Source organism: Apis cerana, linkage group LG7 (assembly GCF_029169275.1).
Source record: "Apis cerana isolate GH-2021 linkage group LG7, AcerK_1.0, whole genome shotgun sequence".
Lineage (NCBI taxonomy): Eukaryota > Metazoa > Arthropoda > Insecta > Hymenoptera > Apidae > Apis > Apis cerana.
This window is the reverse complement of record NC_083858.1, coordinates 9,807,892-9,828,394: the sequence shown is the minus strand read 5'-3', so window position 1 is coordinate 9,828,394 and position 20,503 is coordinate 9,807,892. Positions and strand designations below refer to the sequence as shown.

General features: G+C 39.6%; 1 protein-coding gene and 1 long non-coding RNA gene across 2 annotated transcripts in view; one reads left to right on the top strand and one right to left on the bottom strand.

Moving 5' to 3' along the window:
• LOC107999229 (UPF0489 protein C5orf22 homolog) overlaps positions 1-20,503 on the bottom strand; it is a 761,052-nt gene that overhangs the window by 272,060 nt on the left and 468,489 nt on the right. The gene's annotated exons all lie outside the window — the stretch shown is intronic.
• LOC133666422 (uncharacterized) lies at positions 3,794-18,950 on the top strand. Its single transcript, XR_009830549.1, has 2 exons — positions 3,794-11,676; positions 11,751-18,950. It is a non-coding gene; the product is annotated as an uncharacterized LOC133666422 (long non-coding RNA).

Sequence of the window (20,503 nt, the reverse complement as noted above, 5' to 3'; positions counted from 1 at the left end):
TTAATGATAATAGCCCGGCTTAACAAGAACTCCGCGGCATTTTCTTTTCATTGTCTTTTCCGTGATGCGACACGTCCCTGCCCCCCTCCCCTAACCCCACACCTCGTCGTGATGGAGCATCGTAATAACACAGCGACCCGATCTACTCGCGAAATTCACCCATAGATCTCGCCATTATTGCAGATTACTCGTGTTTGGAATCGGCTCATCCGTGTCACATTAATTCGGCGCTCTTCCTGTACTCTTTGATGCGAAATTTTTTATTACCATGGTGGTAATCGATCGTCTCTTCAGAGGACATGACTTATTTCTTCTAGTTTCTTGAATTTACAAAGGGAACGACATGAAAAAAAAATTCTCTATTGTAGAAACCTCCAACGGTTCGACTCCTAAAAGCCTAAGAATCGGTTGGACAGATAGCGATTCCTTCGAAGGATCCAAAAAGGCTTCCTCCTGCCCCGAAAGAACGGTGGAAAAATTGGCGCGAGTCCGGTGGATGGAAAAGGTGTTTGGAGGGGCGATGCGCGTTCAAGAGGAGAAAGCTGGCCTCGGAGCACGCGTAAGCGGAACCGTGGACGCGTTGCAGATACGCCGATACTAATTGCGATTTATGCCCGATTGGTGGTGGTGGTCGGTGTACAGGCGACAAAGGGACACGCACCGCGGGCGGCCTTCGTTGCGTTAAAGCGTTTCGCCGAGGAGGAGAGCCACCGCGGTTCACGCATCGCGCGGCTGTTATTGTTGGCGTTGTCGTTGGCGCCCGTTGCCTTCCAACGCCGCAAACGTTTCACCTGCTTGTCCACGCGAATCGGCTTTACGAGGCCGGCTTTTGTCGGAATCGGCGCCGCGATTCGCGTCCCCGCTGCGATCGACGGCTGTGAAACGCGGACTCGTTCTTGCTCGCCCATCGACGCACTCTGCATGATAAACATGCCGTGGGACACTGGCGTTCGTGCGGCAGCCGAGGGGCTCGTCCTTAAGTGATTTTTCATTCCGTCCCTGATTTCGAATTTGCCGCCGTTCCGCCCCGTCACGGACCAGATATTTATTCGGTTATTTCCATTCTCTCTTTCTTTCTCTCTTTTCCTTCTCTTTGTTTCGGCAGAGAGAGGGAAGGAGAGGTTCCGTTTCTGGGAGAAGAAGCAACTCGAGCGAAACGAACGAGTTTTTTTCTTTTCTTTTTCCTTTTTCATCCGTCAGTGATACCGGTGGATTTGTTTTTATCGATGGATTTTTCTTTTCTTCACGCAGTGTAACACGAATGGCCTGTTAGTCCTCGTCGGTTATTCCGATGAGTGTGCGAGAAACGATACGTAATTTTTGGAAAAGATCCGGGCTAATTTCGAAGTTTGTTGCTTAAACTTTTGTTCATCGTGTTCGCATTCGATGATACGTTTGTTACAAGAGCAAAAGTGAAGCGGAGGTGAAATTCACAGGTGGTGCCCGATAATGCTGGCTGGACCGGTGCAATTTTGCATTAGCATTAATTGAATAGATCCGCGGAGGGATTAATGAAATATCAAATATCCCAGGTCGGAATAAACAATGCAGCGAAATCTATTTAAACGATGCTCGATTAAATATCCATTGGCCACCGCTTAACCCCGTTCAACCGGATGGAACGTGTAGCCTATCTCTTCTTACAACAAAGGCCTAATGCATCGCGCTTTGTACGGCAGATTAATACGTGGCGCAATAGCGTTTTGTTCGTTCGGCATGGTTGAACAACGCATCACTTCCAACGATGAGAATCATCATCGAATTTTTTCAGCCAACAGGATGAAGAAACTTTGATCTTTCATAATGTTTGATCCTGATGTTTCGAATTTTATTTCTCCTTTCAAAATCAATTTTCTACATAAAAATTACTTTCAGAGATATTATCCTTGAAGATTTTCGATAGATAATAAAATTAATTAAAAACTCAAAAATTTTTGAAACGAATTATTCGTTATTTATTTCATCTCTTGCAAAGCTTGAAGTCTGCAAGTGAAATATTTACAAAATATCCGCATCGATGCAAATTTGTACCAATTTATCGAATATTCATTCGTGGAATCTCAAAAATTACAATATCGATTACACTCATACGTATCGATAATACCAACAATTTCTCTCATCCAAACTTTGAAAAATCGAGGTCGCATCTATTTCCAAAATTTCCGATCGATCGCGATAATCAATTCCCTCCCTCCACCCATCCCTCTCCCCCTCACGTTCCTCCTCCGTTTCTCGAACGCCACGAAATGCTTAAACACCGCTCGATAAAGTACAAACGCACAATGGACGTGGAAGCATAGAAACACGTGGCACATAAATCGCGCATTATGTTCGGCTCTTTGTGCGCGACGAGAGTAAATAGGCTGGCGTGCGCGCGCTCTCTCGGCTACCCTTCCCTTTTGGATTTCCTTTCGCCTGGCTCTCGGCTGGTACCCGTTTGTTTGTTGCAGCAGCAGCGATAGACGCGCGGCCATTACGCCGACGCGGCCGCCGTCGTTTTTCGCAACCGATCCGCATCGTGATTTCCTCAAGGTGCAAAGAGGCTCGACGACAGCCACGACAACGTGCGCTGCGCCCAGCCCCAGGAAAGGCTTAAGCCGCATTTAAGACCCCGTGGCCTGGACAGGGGCCCGCGCGACAACGCCTCCTGTCATAAATGCTCGATCACGAGGGATTGCGACACGTGCTCCCTCGTGTTCGGAATAGGTACGTCGAGGTGTGCGCGTGAGGTGATTTGCAGGATTTTTCCTTTGTTCCTTCGGCTCGAATTGTTTTCTTTCTCGTTTTCCCTTTTTCGGTGACGTTTTTTAGGAATTAAAAACAGAATTCCAGGCTATTATTTTGCTCTCAAGTTTCGGGGATGAATAGAGTTTTTTAAGGAACGTTATTTTTTATGGAATGATAGTTTTTTTTTTGGGAAGGATATAGACAGTTTTTAAGGCAATTAAAAGTAAAATTGATCTCGAAGAATTCTATAGTTGAATAGATACAGTTAATTTCTAAAACAGTAGAAGAGGAGATAAATATAGAAAAATTAGGATCGACAAGTTTTTAATTTTCAAAAAAATGGATGGAGGGGGAAAAGAAAAGATGGATCATGAAATTAATATCGTATGAGTGAAAAATTGTCTTAGTCATGCTTGTAGGTTATTGCACTTGGCGAGTTACGGCTTTGTGGTTTATTCTCGGAATTTGTCATTTGTAATTCAAGAAGAATACTTAGAGCATTGTGATTAAGAGATCGTTTGAGTGGCCAGGCTCGAATTTATGTGCAACGAACGTCACGGGGAGAAAAAAAGTGATGCAAAAATGATCAGGTACGTACGAGCCACCGAGCGTGACGTTTCAAGCTTTTTCAAGATAGTTACACACAATGGTGTGCAATCGTATCTCGAATCGTAACTCGCCACTTATCGCGTTAATTTTGTAATAAAGATAGGAAACACGATATTTCCGGTTTTGGTGAAATATCGTTAATGATACATTATTATCTCGAAACGTTGTGATATACACAATACGATCAAATATTTCTTCTAACCTTGTCGATCTTTTTATTTATATTCAGGGGAAGAATCACGAACGATATAAGAAAATGATAAAATTCAAAACCGTGTTGAAACATGTTTTATTGTGTACACCCATAAAGGCTTTTGAAATTCTTATCAAAATTAATTAAAGAGATTTCTAAGTATAGATTATCTGTATCGTTTCTTGCACTTATCATGTTTGTAAATGCATTTAGTATTTTTTTTTCTCGCGGAGCCTCTCAATTGTTTGCACAAGTTCAACGCGAACCTAATCTAAAATATCAAATACGGAATAAAAATATTAATGTTCAACTGCAATTATCGCGAAATCATTGAGTATTTCGAAAATTTCACGTACCTCAGTAATTTTTCCTCTCTTAATTAATAGTAATTTTCAATCAATTTTGAAGTCCACGATTTTATCATTACATTTTTATTTTTTAATCTTATTAATTTTTTAAAATTAATAAGAATGGCATCTCATCACAAATTTAATGTACTAATACACAATTCCATTTCACTTTCGTAGAAATTGAGGATTAAAACTATCACTACACATACAGTTTCGTTATTCATCTAAAAATTTACTTTAAAATTATTTTTAATTTATCAATCGAAAAATAAAAAATTACAAATATTGGACTTTGTTCATATCTTATCCATCAGATCTATCAACGATCATCAAAACACACGAATACATGAACGAATATATTCACTTGTATCGAAACAAACACGGCATAAAACGTTGTTTTTCAAACTTTTTCTTTTTTTTTTTTTCTTCTTTTTGAGGATTATGTGGAAGTCTGTGGTTCAACTGGTTTGGTGTAAATGCGGCTTAACGTTGCGGCTGCGCATAAATCGTTGTCATGGTTAGAGATATTTAAGGCGAGGTCCCTTTTGTCCCTTTCTAATGGTTTGCTCTATCCTTAATGTGGTATTTTTCAACTTGGAACTTATTATAACGTGAAATCTCGTCGTTTTGTTTCTTAAAAAAAAAGGAAGAAAAAACACAGAGATCTTGATTACCAAAAGTGACTCCTCCTCTGCTTCACGTCTATTTTTATCGTTTTACGAAGTCCAGTGTGACACCTGTTTCGAATTTTATACACAATTTTATATACAAGTTGGAAAAATTGTATTTTTAAAGTTATATATTTTTTTTTCATATTGGATAAGTTGTTTTACATATTCAATTAACTGATAAATAAAAAAAATATGAATATACGAGATTACACAAAGTGTTAAGATATTCATAGAATATTTTTCTACAGATTCAAAACAAATGCAAAAATATGAGTCGAGACTTATTTACATTATATTATTATATTATTGAGTTAGCAAGTTCGAAACAAGATGGAGATAGATTGTGACGGCGATGTAACAGAGATAGAAAATATTTCGCTTCGTCTCGTTTCATTTAATGCAAAATTCAATTGCTTGTTCAATTATTATATAAAATTAACATTCATGTATTCCGATTTAGAATGAATAAGAGTGTAATTTTTACATCAAGATTTATTTCAAGAAAAAAAAAGAATTATCGCTTTACATAACCTCAATTTCTATTTCATTTCAACTCACGGAAGAATACATCGTTTCAAAATTTGTCGTGGTTTATATATATAATAAAGTATATGGATAAGCAATAATTCCAAAGTAAGATACATCTTTATCAAACGTACGTCTATAAATCTCGCGTGAAGGTTTCTATAAACGTCAACGTGAGATCTCGCCGCGTAAAATTAAGAAGGAAGAGCGTAGGTGACAAACACGTCGATGATTGTGAATATGTACAGCCTGCTCGTTCTCATGATCGGCTTAGCTCTCTTAAACATCGATTACTCGAAATCTCGTAGGCGTATTCCGCTTTGGAAACGACATAAATCTCTTCTAACTTAACTCGTAACACCTTTTCAGAGAACCAAAGCAAGAAGAAAGTTCCTCGTTTCAGGGCCCTCGTAAAACAACATTCACGTGAGCAAAGTAAAATTAGAAAATCGTGAAAGATGAAATCGAAAACCAGAGAAGAGATATAATTTATTATCCTCGCTTATTACGGTATTGGATGAAATAAAAAAAGGAAAAAAGAATATGTCACACGAGGAAAGAACTTTTTAATACCAGTAGTCCATTGATAAAGGAGAATTGAATTTAACTTTGGAAATTTAAAAAAGAAATAAATCGTAATTGTGAATAATAAAATCGATTAATAAGTATTATTTTTCTCTACAAGTAAAAAGATACGTCTGTATGCATGTTTAATTTTTTAGAAAAATGTTATTAAAGATTCGATATTGAATAAAAGATGGCCATTCGAAATTAAGATGGAAATAGCGCGAAATAGGTGGATTGTAATACATTCGAAAGTTTATTATTAGAAAATGTATTTAGAAATGGGTGAAATAAATCAGTACCTAGTTGCTTACCAATCTCGCACAAAGCAGCATTGTGTAGAAACCTGAGTAAAGTATATTTACTGCTTCAAATGAAAGTGATGTAGTACGTCAACTATATAATGGCTCTTAGTTACACGGGAACATTCATCTTGCTAATATTTATGTTTTCGCGGAGAAACTTTATTAATTAGCCTATTGTCGAGTCAAAGTGGTACAAAGACCACGTCTTTGATACTATATTCAGATTTGTTTAATGCTTCCCGCATATATCTCAATTCCCATAAAACACCTTAATGATCCGCCATTCGAATTTGAGTGAAATTAATGCCTAAATTAATGCCTTCCCTTTCATATTCTAGATATTTGAACGTGAGAGATATTCTAATTCGTAATATTACGCTCTATTTTCGAAGAAAGAAAATCGAAGTTTAAAATTGGGGATAGATTGTTGAAGAAAATCAGTTTTGATACGAAAGAAATTATTCCAATGAACTACTCGAATAAATTCTATCTATGAATTTAACTTAATTCTCGTTTCATTTCACGGACGTTGATGCAACGGCATCAAAATTACGATCGAATAAAATTTAATCAAATCAGATTAAACGATGTTCAGTTTCTAATAATAAACCCCTTATTTCTAATATTTAATATTCTCTTCAATCTCGTAATAATATAAAAAAATATCTTCTTAAGAATCAAAGTCGTCCTCCGCGAAGAATCGACTTTAAAAATGAAAATTGGAGATTAAATCAAATTAAATAAATTCCGATCTTTCGTAATTAATTCGTGAATCATTTTCGAGCAAAATTTCGAACACCCCCCTTTTCTTTTTTTAACAACTCTGCCTCGCTTCGTTTGGAAAATAATGGAACATGGAAAACAATTAATTCCAGAGGAGTGTAAGCGCCGTGTTAAAAAAAAAAAAAGTGTGACGAGAACTTAATACCTCGCGATAACTGGATTGTTCCCGGTTGCTGAAACTTACGTAAACAGGTGTACGGTATACTGGGTCAGTCAAACATCGAACTTGTGTTCGCACTTGATTAAATTATGCAAATCGATCGGATCGTACGTGTCCGCGGACCGGAATGTAAATTGCGCCTGGAAATACTACTGTGCCCCCTAGTTTCGGTGCTGCCTTGTGAAACGGTTTCTTGTTAATTTATTGGCCGATCGATTGTCGAACGACTGTCGAGATCGAGCGTACGTCCATATACGTGTCGCGGAGACATATTCGTTAACCAATCGTAAAGAGTTTATTATTCGCTCCTTTCTTCCCAACCTCTCAAACATTTTAATATGATCGTCGGAAGTTGCGTCATTTTTTTTTTTAAATAACGATTCTATATGTACAATACAATCTCGTAACGAAAAATATAATCAAATCTTCGTATAAAATGTGAATTGTTTATGATTCAATATGGTATATTAATTTGCGATTAATACATCTCTGTCTAATTTTCATCGAGCAAACAGGTTTTTAATTCGATTTTAATTTGATTTTTCACTTTTCATTTCATATATAACGGAAGTTATCGTAAGAATTATCAAAAATATATATATATATATGATTCGTAAAATTCCAGAAAGATACGAATCGACCAAGTTCGATGAAATGTACTTATCCCGTACACACATCACACACATGTTCCACGCTAAAGTATAGATGTACTTTCATATATACACCTCTTTCTTCTTCTCCTTCTTCTTTTTTTCTTTTCTTTTTTTCCCACAAAGATCCATCATCCATCAAAGATACGTGATTTCAACTAGGCTACCGACGAGACTTGTAACTCGACTTGAAACGACCAGGCACGAACGACGTGTCCACGGTAAAAAAAAAAGAAAGAGAAAAGAAGAGAGAAAGAAGGAAGGGGGGGAAGGTGCCTGATCGTAGACAACGTCTTGGTTCGAAGATCATATTATTATGTACAACGACGGGTATCCCCCGTGGTGCGTTGGTATGCATGGGGAAGCCGATTGGCCGAGAGAAAACGCGCGTACGCACGCACGTACGGCGCGCAGCTGGTTTGTACGCGAGCTTGCACCGTAGTCAGGGCATATTTATGGATTAGCATACAATGGTGGTGTTTATTAGAGATTCCTCGAAGGTTCCCACCTTCGACGCCGGCCACGATGCTTCTTCTTCTCCTCCACGGTTCCCGGGAACCGTGACGAGAACCCCCCACTCTCCCTCCCTTCCTCCCTCGAGGCAACGAGTCGAAAAACCACGCTCGAAACCTCGTGCGCGCCCTCCTCCCACTTTACGTAACCGCGTTTCTGACCGCAACATTGACCTTGTTCTCGCGTTACACTTTTGCGAACTGTGTCCTCTTTGACACAGTGGTGGTGGAGGGGAGACGCAATCCGGCACCGTTGGCACCGTTTCGGATGATGCGTGGATGGAAGAGCGGTGCCTCTCTTCGAAAGATCGACGAGGAACGAAGTTGGGCCGATCGACATTGTTTCGAGTGGAAAAGCGATGGGTTTCTGTGAAATATGCGTGAACCTTTCTTGAAAGGTTGATGATATTAAAAAAAAAATCCATTGACGCTATTTCTATTGGAGGAATGTGGAACGGAAGAATTATTTTCGCGATATTGATTCTTGTCTTAAAAATTTGAGACAGAAGAGTAGTGAATTTTTGAAAAGATATATTTTAGAAAGATAGGAAAGTAAAGACAGTAAGATAAAGAGAGAGAGAAAGAGAAACAACGACCCATTTTGTGGGATCGAAAAAGGTGAGAAAGAATAATAGTAGTATCTTTCGAAATATTTTTTCCATCCTTCTAAAAATTTAAAAAGACAAAAAATAACTTCCTCCTGCATCGAGGGAAAGAGAGAATACCAAGGATGCGCGAACCCGTTACCCGCAACGTTGTTCTTCCTCGAACTCCACCTCTAACCAGAAACTAGCTTCCCGAGGAAGGAAGGAAAGGAGTGTGGGCATCGTGTGAAGATACTGAAGAGGAGGAGTCCAAAGAAAGTGGCTTCCTCGGAAGCGGGCAGCAAGAAGGAACCGTACGGTATTCCAAGACGAGTGATCCCTAAGAAAAGGGGAGGCATCGGCCGTGCAGCCGTCTCGGATGCCCGTTTTGGTCAGCGGAGCTTCATTCGCATGCAACTTCGTCCGCGGCTCTTACTTGGAAGTACGTGTGACCACGTCGGCAACCGGTAACCGGGCAACGGCCACCGCGGTCCCCGCTTCTTTATTCCTTTCTTGCAAGCGTCGACAAGGTTCATTCAATGGTTTCGGCCTGAATCACGCGGACCAGCGTGGAGGATCGCGCCGGGAGAGAAAAAGACGTTTCTCGTCCTTCCGAGTCGGGGGGCATCCCATTTTCGATCGTGTTAAAAATGACTTCATATCGGGAGAATGGACGGGTTAATGGAAATAACGTCGTTTGGACCGTTTGCAATTTGGATAATGGTTCGGATATGGATGGAGATTGGGGAGGAAAATTATTATTCGAGAACGATTGGTTAATTGGTTCGTATAAGCTTTCCATGGACAAGCTAAAATACATTGAAATAAATATTGGAAGAAATATTTCCAAAGATATTAACAATATAAATCTAATAAAACGATAAGGAAAGATACCTGAGCAAATTGATAAATCATAAAATTAATATATTTCTCATCGAACGGATAATTTAATTTAAATAAAAGATTCATTCGCATGTCGTCGCTGTTTTCATCGTGCGCCATATGCACAACGCGTGGCACATGCGCGTCCCTAAAAATCCGGAGGGCCGTTGAATCGAACACACTTTCTCCTTCCTTCCGCCGCCATTCTCACGATTGCTATGCGAATCGCCTCAATTAAATTCGCATCAAAATCCATTCCACCGGCGCTGATTCATTACCCGCTCACGCTTTAATTTCACTCGGCCACGCGGTATGCGCCACATAATTTACCGCCTCGGCCTTTTAACCTGGCAGCGCCTTCGAGCGCCTTCATTTTGTCTCTAACACCGAGCAACGAGAGGCACTACGTGGGGCACCCTAACCGATCCGGATCCACGATATCCCCAAATTACCGAGACCCGTTATGTCATCCCAACTTTCCCTCTGCCGTTGTTTTTCTACCCGTCCACGCCTATTTCTCACGACATTACAGCCACGACCTTCCTGGAGAAAAAGAAGAAGGAGGAGGAGGAGGAGAGAAAATCAATGTTTCTTTTATCTTTCTTACTTTTCTGATAAATAGGAGAAGATAGTGGGATGTAAGGAATATATTTCATCGTCGATGAAGAAATCGAATGATAATAAGAAATAAACTTATTATAATCGAGTGAGTTAGAGATTGATTCTTATTATAGATTCTTTTTCTTTTATTTCTTATTTTCGCAATTACAAGAAATTAATATCGATTTTTATTCGAGGTAAACATATTCATACATAATGCATATATAATTATTCTCATAATTATTTTCTTAATACTATATTAATTTTATACGTGCATAATTTTATACGTTTAATATATACATTATATATCGATAGTTTTTATGTTTTTAATCTACTACTAAACCTACTAAATTTCACTGAAATAAGAAAACTTTTAATTTTTTTCCACTATTTCTTTAAAGTGTTTAAGAATTTAATATTTAACTTATATTTCGAACAATAATTCCTTTATAAAAATAAAATTAGAAACGTAAAAATTATCATCAAAGTCACAATAACCACCACGATAATCCTCGTAAAATGATACGTTCCCATTCTCTCCAACAACAGAAATTCCTCTAAATTCCAATCCCTCCAGGATCCAAATCCTTCTCCTCCTCCTTAATCGATCCACGCAAAATCGGCCGATTAATTATTCCGCAAACAGCAGCGGTATCGATAATTAGTCGCGTTAATAACTCGGCTCGATCACGCGTGGGCAAACACGCGGTGAATGTCGCTGTAACGGGTGTTCTAAATGTCAGCCACGTTCCACGACGAAATTACGCGGCTGAGATTTTTTTCTAACTTTCAAAACCGTTCGACGCCTGCACACGGCCGACTTTAAGGTCATCCCAGTAATTATACGCCGACCACCGCGTGGCTCGTTCGATTGGACGATCGAACGTTTGCTCCCTGTGAAGCTTGGAAAGAGAGAAAGAGAGAGAGAGAGAGAAAGAGAGGAGGAGAGGCAGCAAAGAGAGACAGAGAAAGAGAGAGAGCGAGAAGGATCTAATTGTGCAACGCGATCGAACGGCGGATACCGTCGCTTCAACTGTCACAGTTTTACCAGCGACGATGAAGAATTTCGTGGCACGATTGCGTGATAGTGGCGGTATAAATCAGTGATACAACGAACTATCAGGGCAGCACCAGCTGTTTCGAGTGTGCCTGAAAGGGGGAGAGGATCGACGTATTTCGTACCGCGCGACGAGGCTTTGCGCGAAATTGGTCGCCGATGAAGAGGGATTTGTTAAGTGTTGCTCTTCGATCTATATGGGCTGTTTCATATGAAGCGTGAATTACACGGGGATGAACGAATCTGTTGTGCGAATGAGTGGAGTGGACAGTGAGTTTTCAGACGGTGATGCTGGAGAAAAGATATTTGCTTTGATTTTTTATTTATTTGCATTTCAGAAATTAATATTGTTTATCGTGTAAACAATTCGGATTTCGAAAGTGATAATGTGGATCGGACGAATTTTTTCTTTTTACAGAAATTTTTACGAGTTCTATCGTTATTTTTACATACATCGATCTTGGCTTCTCAATGATGAAAATTTGATGATTGTTTGCAAAAAGGGTAGGTTCAAGTTGAAGGTGCAGAGAAAAATTTTAAATTACGTTCAAATGGCAAGCTCATAAATTTCTCTCTAGATCGTCGAAAGGACATATATATATATAATACTGTTCCACCATAAATATCAACCATATCCTGAATGAATACGTAAAATAATTTATATCGTTGAATTAAGATATAATTCACTATAAATAATCAATCAGCCAGAAGTTATAACATAATAACTATAATTTCATGGCATACGTCCCCGTAATAATTTTTATTATCACCGTATTTAATAGGTCCCTTATCTCGAGCAAACAACAAAGTGAAATTTTCCCGTGTTCTTCTATTAAGATTTATCTTAATTATTCAGCCGCGTTTGATAAGTCCTTTCATGTATCCAATCCGCTCCGCAGATAGTTTTTGTCACACACTTTTACCCGGCTCACTCTGACATTTCAACCTTTTCACGCACCATTTGCTCTCTCGTTGGACAGACAAATTGCAATCAAACTGTTTCAATGCAAATTAATCGATTCTTCAAATGAAACGCCAGCTCCAACCACGATGCCTTTTGTTCCCATCTCCTAAAAGATTCTCTCGATTGGATCGCACGAGCTAATCGAATTGGCCACGCACGTTCGTTTATTAATCGCACGGATAATGCAAATTACGATTATTACCGTGTAAATAATGATAAAATAAATTTTATTCCAGGTAATAATGTGAAACGTATGAAATATGTTTGATGACAAATAATGCGTATCTAAATGTATGTATAGTTAAATGATCATAATTAAAGTAAAAATGAAAATTAATAAATGTTTTATAGTATAAGATTGGATGTACGAATTACTTACTAATATAATTTATTACTTGTAATATAATTACTTGTAATAAAATTGTTTTTCTCCAGAATTAATAAAATTTTAAATTATCAGTGTAATAATGTCAAAATATGGAAGGTAAAAAATAAGTTTTGAAATACTTTTGCCATTTTTGTAATAAATTAAATCTATATTTTTTTTTTTTTTGATAATTCTACAATATTTAAGAAATATAAAAATATATGGAATTTTATAGAAAATAATATCCTAAACGAATATAATTAAAAACGTTAGATGTTGAAGAGGTATTCTTTTATGATAAATATGTTTTTTTCAAATGTAATATACCTAACGTTTCAAGAGCAATATTCAAAAAAAGTTTCATGAAGGAATTGCGCAATAATATAATATTCCAAAAAACGATTATGATTGAGCATATATTTATATAATACATAAGAAGAAGAGTTAAAAAGTTATGAGAAAATTATATAGTTTCTATTGTAAAGAATTTTTAATTAAGAAATCATATAATCTATTATTATCTAGAAGAAAAATACATGTGGAATAGTAACAAATAAAAAATATTGTTACTCGTTATATCTTTCTTTCTTTATCCCAACTAATATCATAAAAATTACAATAAACGTTCATATGTTCATATGAAACACCGTTGCAAATTTACAAATTTATTTATACAAATTCATAAATTTATATAAATAAAAAAAATGTTTCCCTTTTCAACGATAAGATAAATTAGGAAAGTGTGCTTATATAAAAAAAAATTCGTCATAATACAATTCCTCCTGTAAAACATATCGAGACGTCCTTAAGATATATATAAAAATTTTTAAGATAATCCATAAAATATCTCTGCGCCGTTTAGGCAGTTGAACAACGATTCCTACCACAAACAAATCCATAACTGTCTGCTAAGAGCGCCAGCGTTAACGACACATCTCTATACAAAGACAGAGACAAGCACGTTCCACGCCGGCATTCGTAACAAACTCCCGTTTCGCGGTTCCCCCGCGAAAAATCCGCCTTTTAGTCCGCGCGGCAGCGACGAGCGTGAACGAGGCGTGCCTTAAGGCAACAGGCCAACGGGGCGATGGAATACAGAAGTGAAATTAGTATCGCTGTCGCCACAAGCGCTCTCTCGCCAGTTACGAGCCGCAATTCTTCTTTTTTTTCTTCTTCTTCCGCCTCCCTTTCTCTCTCTCTCTCTTCCCAGCTCCTTTTCTTGCCTTTATTTCTTTTTTAGCGAGCAACGTCGTAGCAGCCCCGGCCGCGGCGACGATTTCCAGCGAAACCGCCCGTGGAACGAAGAGGAACGAGCGGCCGCCGTTGAATTTATTTGCCGGAGAAAGAAAGGGAGCTTCGAGAGCCGTACCGCGCGCTTCGTACGCAGCATTTTAATTACCGCGCTCCGTCCCATTCTGTGCGCGTTTCGCCGCGGTGCGCATGCGCTCTCGCCTCCCGAGCAACCGTAAAAATGCGCGTGCGCGCAACCGTGCTCGTTTTCTTGCGCCTGCGCGCTCGCGCCGTGCCCGCCGTTTCCTGGAAACCGATGCAGTCGACGACGGCGCGGGTTTAACGAGCCTCGTCGTAGAAATCATCGATCCGATTTCGATGAAGAATATCGAAATAAATATTGAGACTCAGTCATTCTCTTTTTTTTTATTTTTTCTTTTTACCGTGCATTGAAAGTGATTTGATGCAATAGAGAATTTTAATTCTTAAGTTAATGGAGAACAAAGAAGGAATTTGATTTTGTGTTAAAACGTTGATTTTTTTATTTCTTCTAGGAGCGAAAAAGAATAATATCGAATAACCTCTTTTTTCATAATGTACGAAGATATAATTACCAAAAATCTTGGAACCTAAAACTTCACGAACCCCTTCCTCAAACCGTGACAGGTGTCATTGAAGTGCGTCGTCGCGGATTTCAGAAGCGCGTTTGCCGACTCGCACCGAGGATGCGTCAATATTGACGCAGCTCTTGGGAAACACGTACTTCACCGATGCCTTCTTCACTCCACGAGAAGATGTTCGCCATGCGGATCCGGGGAAAGAGACGAAACGAACAGTAGCCAGAGTAGGAATGGCAGGATCAAGTGGCGAGCAAACAGACGAGGACAGAAGGGGGTGATTTCTCGAGGGTGGTGTTGAGTCGGTGGCGGAGGACACGCGACGATGCGTTCCTCGAAAGGGCAGCTTTGAGAATACGTGATCCCGTGAATCGACGCAAAGCTGCTGTTACAAGCTAGCTTGGACTGAAGTCTTAATGTATTCGCCTACTTGATTTCGACGAGCTTTCTCTGCCGATATGTATTCCGATTGTGCGCGAGCCGAGAATCATGAATCGCCTCGCGAAACGGGAGTAATTGTCGTCCACGCAAATGCGTTGTAAGGTGAATACTTGAATCGATCGTTGCTCGATTAGATGGCGTGTTTAGAGAAGAGGTTTAATTCCCGGATCGATCGATGTGATTCCGAGGGAATCGGATCGAACTGTTTAATTGTAAGGCGTTCCTCGTGTGGAAGGAGATTCTTGAGATTCTTTGGTTTTGGATTTGATAAATATCGCAAGTATTATCTTTATTCAAGAATTATTACGATTTTGCGTTTCGTGAAATGTATGAATGCATAAAAATTCAAACGGGATACGTGTTGTCTTTTGTTTTAGAAAAATTGTTTTAGAAACAGTTAAATTTTCATAGAATTCTTTTTTTTAGAAAATCACTCGATTCAATTCATTCAGTTCGCATTCAACTTTCTCTTATTTAGAATTGCTTCGTGCAATTTTCATTCCGCTCGTACGTAAATCTTTCTAATTTTTGCCCCCTTCAACTTCTCGCCGATATTTCAATATACCATTACCATTCCCTTGTAAACCATTTCCAGTTACACTTTCTTATATCACAATCATACTTGACTCTTAGTTTATCAAGGCAAAACTATTTTACGTTCACACCATATAATACGTTGCAATTTACGCGTGCTAAAAAATATTGTTATTATTATTTGCAACGATCGTTCGAGATTATACTTCGTTCCGCCATACGTTGTCCGTTTGAATTTCTCATATATCACGTACTTTACAATTTCGAGTTACGTTCAGGATGGTAACATCGAAAAATCCTTGTCGTTGTAAATCGTATTATTATTTATATAAAACGCGGTAAACGCGATATACGAACACGGTTCGAAAAATATTACTCTATTCTTGGGATTATACAATTTTCGTCCGAGCCAATAATAGAATAGGTAAATGGTGTTGCGCATTTATCCGATACTTATCACGAGTAATGGCTTATCATGCATGGCGTAGCAGTTACCGCAGCGCCGCGTGCGGTCGAGAAGGGGAATTGAAATTTTCTGTTGGCAAATAAGGGAAAGGCTCGAAATCTTCGAACACGTGTGACTTTCTACTCCATGATTCAAACCCCTATACTTTTTCCTCCAATATATCGAGGATTATTATTACCAAGATTTATTATTCGCGTAAGTAAGAGAACAGTAGTGGATTTTTCATGAAAATATCGCGTGTAATATAAAATCAAGAAAACGAAATCTGTGCAAATATATATATGATGAGATATTACAATTCCTTTCTTATGGATTCTCACGATTCTACAAATTTTCTATTCGAGCAAGAATATAAGACGTGATCGATATTTAAAGCAAATACACGCATTACAGTTTTTGATAACTATCAAAGAAAGATCAAAGAGGAGGGCTCCTCCAAAAATTTCCCAAAAAGTTGTCGTCTCTTTTAATTTCGCTGAAAAATCGAAACACGTATATTCCTTTCTATTTTTCCTTTCTACGATAGCCTCGGTCCTCCTAGGATTAACACCCCCCTCCTTTCGATTTTTCCAGTTCCCTTCCCGAATCCGCGGGAAGGAGAAAAAATTCGAAAAAAGGGGGGAGACGCGCGCGAGGGAGAGAGAGAGAAAAGATGGAGGGAACGGGAGATCGAGGAACACGTACAGGGATCTACGGAGGAGAAATTTCTCTGCGTCGTTGCCCATTATCGTATCGAGTATCGACCGCACGCCGCAATTTCTGCCCACCGGGTCACGTCCAGCCGCGAAATCGGTATGCGGAAGAGAAAATATCGATGTTTATCGCGATGCGGACGTCGGTGCCCCGGAGAACCTAATCTCCCCCAAAGACGCTTCTAACGGTGCGCTTGCAACGCTCGACCACCGCTCCTTCCTTCCTTCCTTCCTCCGTTTTTTCGTCACCCCATGGGACGACCGGGGAGGGGGAGACACCACGGAGAATCTGAATTGAAATGACGAACGCGGTGGGGAGGGAGGGTTCTGTCCATTTGCTTCGAATCGAGATCTCCCTTCAGGGGAACCGTTTACGTTGATGGCCCGCAAAATGGAAAAATTGAAATTGTGCGTTTGCTTTTCTTTTTTCTTTCTTTCAGCAGACAGAAGATAACTCGAGTCTGCAATAATTTGAAATAAATAGTTTTTAGTTGGTGGAATTAATTCTTTTCTTAGAACATTTGACTTCTTAAGAACAAAAGGATAATTTATCCTATTATTTTATTTGATTTGTTAAGTTCTTTTTTATTATAACATTCATATGTTAAGCAAATTTCTCTTCTCCTAATCGATCGGTGCAAATTACTATCGCTAAACGTAATTACTGCCGCTAATATTCCCTAGAAAAAAGGGGAAAAAGTTACAAACACTCAAGTACACCGTTCATTGTCGATGATAATCGAGCGCACAAGGCTCTTACGAGGCTCAAAAAAGGCTTGCATGAATTATTAAATACATCTGCAAATAACGACACGAGCTTCCCTCCTTCTTTCCAAGCCGTCCAACGTTGCATTCCTCTACATACGATTCTACCATTGGAACTTGGAGCAGGGCTGTTCCACGTTCAGGTCTCGTAGCAAGGAATTACGTACACCATGGATCCCGTCCAGCCTCTAACCCGCGTATCGCGGTTATTCTTCCCTCGATCCGCATACGGGAAACGTATACACGGCCGCATTAATTTTTCTTATCTCTCGCGCCGAAGGAGGTCGATCGGTCAATTAATTACACGTGATCACTGGATAATTAATACCGGCTTATTCTCGAAACGTTCCACTCGAACGCTGGGTGGCCTGCGCCTGAGCATTATAAGATTATATATACGCCCGTTTCGAGCAGAAAATCCGGGCGTGGATCTTTTCCATGCAAGAAATGCAATTATAGCGAATATTATACGAGAGTGCGAGCCTCTCTCGAATGCATTGCCGCCGCCAACCTTGACGAAACTTTCGAGAGCATCGAGAATACGCGTTTTACCTTGCGATTCCTCGCGTGGATTGTTGAAGAAAAGAAAAATACTAAAGTAACGGTTTGATCGGTGGCTAATTAGAAGAAATTGATAGAAGGATTATGGAAATATTGAATATAAAATTTTATAAATTACGCGAAGGATATTAAAATTAACAGAAGAATTTTTCAAATTTGTAAAGTAGATAGAAATATAAATATATATTTGTATCCTAAACTAACAAGAAGTTAATTACGAGAGATACTTGCGTGTGGATTGTCAACGACACGAATTTCTCTTTTTTCTTTCTCGAAATTCCCAGGAAATCCTCGTCCAGCAACGTCTTCCAATTTTTGTGGCTCGTTGCACCTCGACCAGCACCACAACGTGGCCACGATCACGTCGTAAAACACAATTCCTTGGACTTCTTTTCACCGTCTTGTTCGGCGGATGCTAACCTCACGGCGACAAACGAAAAAACCGATCGCTGGATTTTCGATGCAGCGCGCTGCTAATCATTAATTAGCCGTTTCTTCGACCAGGGATCGCCTCTTGCCCTTTTCGACGGTTCTTGCTCCTTGGGGACGACAAGCGGCGGTTATACGGGGAGGAGGGGAAGGGGGGATGGTAAGGGAGACAAGGACACGCGAGCGTGGTGAACGTCGAAGGTGGAATGTCGAGGAGCAGCCACCCTGTAAACGTTCGATTAATTTTTCGTGTCGGTGACATCGGTCGTTCGATCGTCCCTGTTTTTCAACCCGACCCAGCCTCAATGAAGATCGACGAAACACGGCTCTTGCTTATGGTGCTCGTGTAGGAACGCCATCGTTAACTGGAGATCGATGGTTTCGTAGGTAACTGACTTGAGGATCTATTTCATTGCTTGTTATTTGCTTGGTGAGAAGATCGACACCAATTTGACGAAACTGATGACAGAGTATTCGTCAAGCACGAATTCTTATGATTCTAATTCGTATTTCTTTTTTTATTAAATGTATCAATATATTATTAAGTACATAAATTATACTTTAAATAGCTTTTAGTATCATTATGTTTTAAATAAAAGAAATTGTCTTTGTCTACTTTGAATTAATCTATTACTATCTCACACTCTTTGTTATCAGAATTTGTTCACTTTTTTCTGAAAAAAGAAAAAAAAATAAAATTTGCAATGATGCTTATTGAACAATTACAAAATTTAGAAATCACTATCCTCCTCAAACATCTCAACTTCCCATTTTCCCAATCCTCCTTTAAAAAAATCCTCCTATCAACCATGACTTCCATTCCTCCCCTCGTCTTTCAACCAATACAATTTTCCTACCTAGCTCTCAATCTACCATATCACGGATAGATACAACTGCTCTCCGGCCGATCACCTATTCCAAAGATATTTTACGATCAGGATCGTTTATTTCTACCGCCGTCCTCCAGAGAGAGACGTGGATCCGCTCGATCCTCGCGTGGACATCCTATGCTATCTTCGCGGATATCAAGTTCGAGCTATAAAGTCGTCTCACAATTACGAGGCGTCTGACAGGTGTATAGCGCGAGGAGAAACGTTAAGAGGTTCGGTTGGTCGTGGAACAAGAAGCCGAGAGGGGCGAGAAAGCGAAGGAGGGCATCGAGAGCGGGAGGAAGAGGAAAAAGAAAAAATGGTTGACGTGGAAATGCGAAACACGCGGAAGATCATCATCTCTCCGTTGAAATCAAATCTTGGAAACGGGAAGGATCGTGGAAGCTTGATGATGTTGCAACATGATGTTACGGAGCAACGCTCTCGATCAGAAATTATCGCTTTGTGCTACGATGCAGGATCTGGAGGTTGTAAGATGGAGGTGGTGCGGATGATGCGCGCATATTTTTGGATCTTGTGCCAGAGTGTCTTGTTTATTTATGAGTGGATGGTGTAGCATTCGGTGTTTGCACGAACACTTTCTGAATTATTTTTGGTTGGGTAATAAGTTGAAACGAGAATTCTTCTGTTAATTTTATCATATTGCATGCAGTATATATATATATATATATATATTTATTTAATTATAGATGCGCGTTTTAATTTAATTTACAAACGTGAAATATTTTTGGCAATTTCAATTTTCTCCTCGATTATCCGTTTTTAAATAATCCGAATAATTTCGATCCATACGAAAGACGCACGAAAGCCATTATAAATATATCTCTCAAAACCCGTGAAACTTTCTTCGAAATCACAATTTTCGTATTACGAAGGACGGGTTATAAAATCATGTTCGAGGGAAAAAGATCGTGGGATCAAGAATAACCCCGTTATAGACGAGCGTTGGATCGAGGGAAAGGGCGTGAAAGTCCACGATCGGCGAAGAAAGGTGCGAGGAATCATGGGCGGGTGCGCGACGACGAGGAGGAAAAGTGGAGAGAAAGAGAGAGAGAGAGAGAGAAAGTGAATGATGAGCAGAGAGAGAGGAGGTCGGCGACCCGCACGGAAATAGGATCAAAATCTTAGGTAAACGTAACTTTTCCTGCGGGAAGGGGTGTTGGAGGGGTTGGGGGAGGGTAAGAGCGAGGGGGTTCGGCTGATTCGGCGCGTTTGGAAATCCGCCAAAGAAATCCAGGAACGGCGCTCGGCGTCGTGGCGATTTCCCTCGCGGCTCGCCACGACGACGTGCCATGCTTCTCGATCCATTAGCACGAATTGCGCTGCCGGCTAAGGTAATTGGACAGCTTCGAGGAATAATAATACGCGATATGTA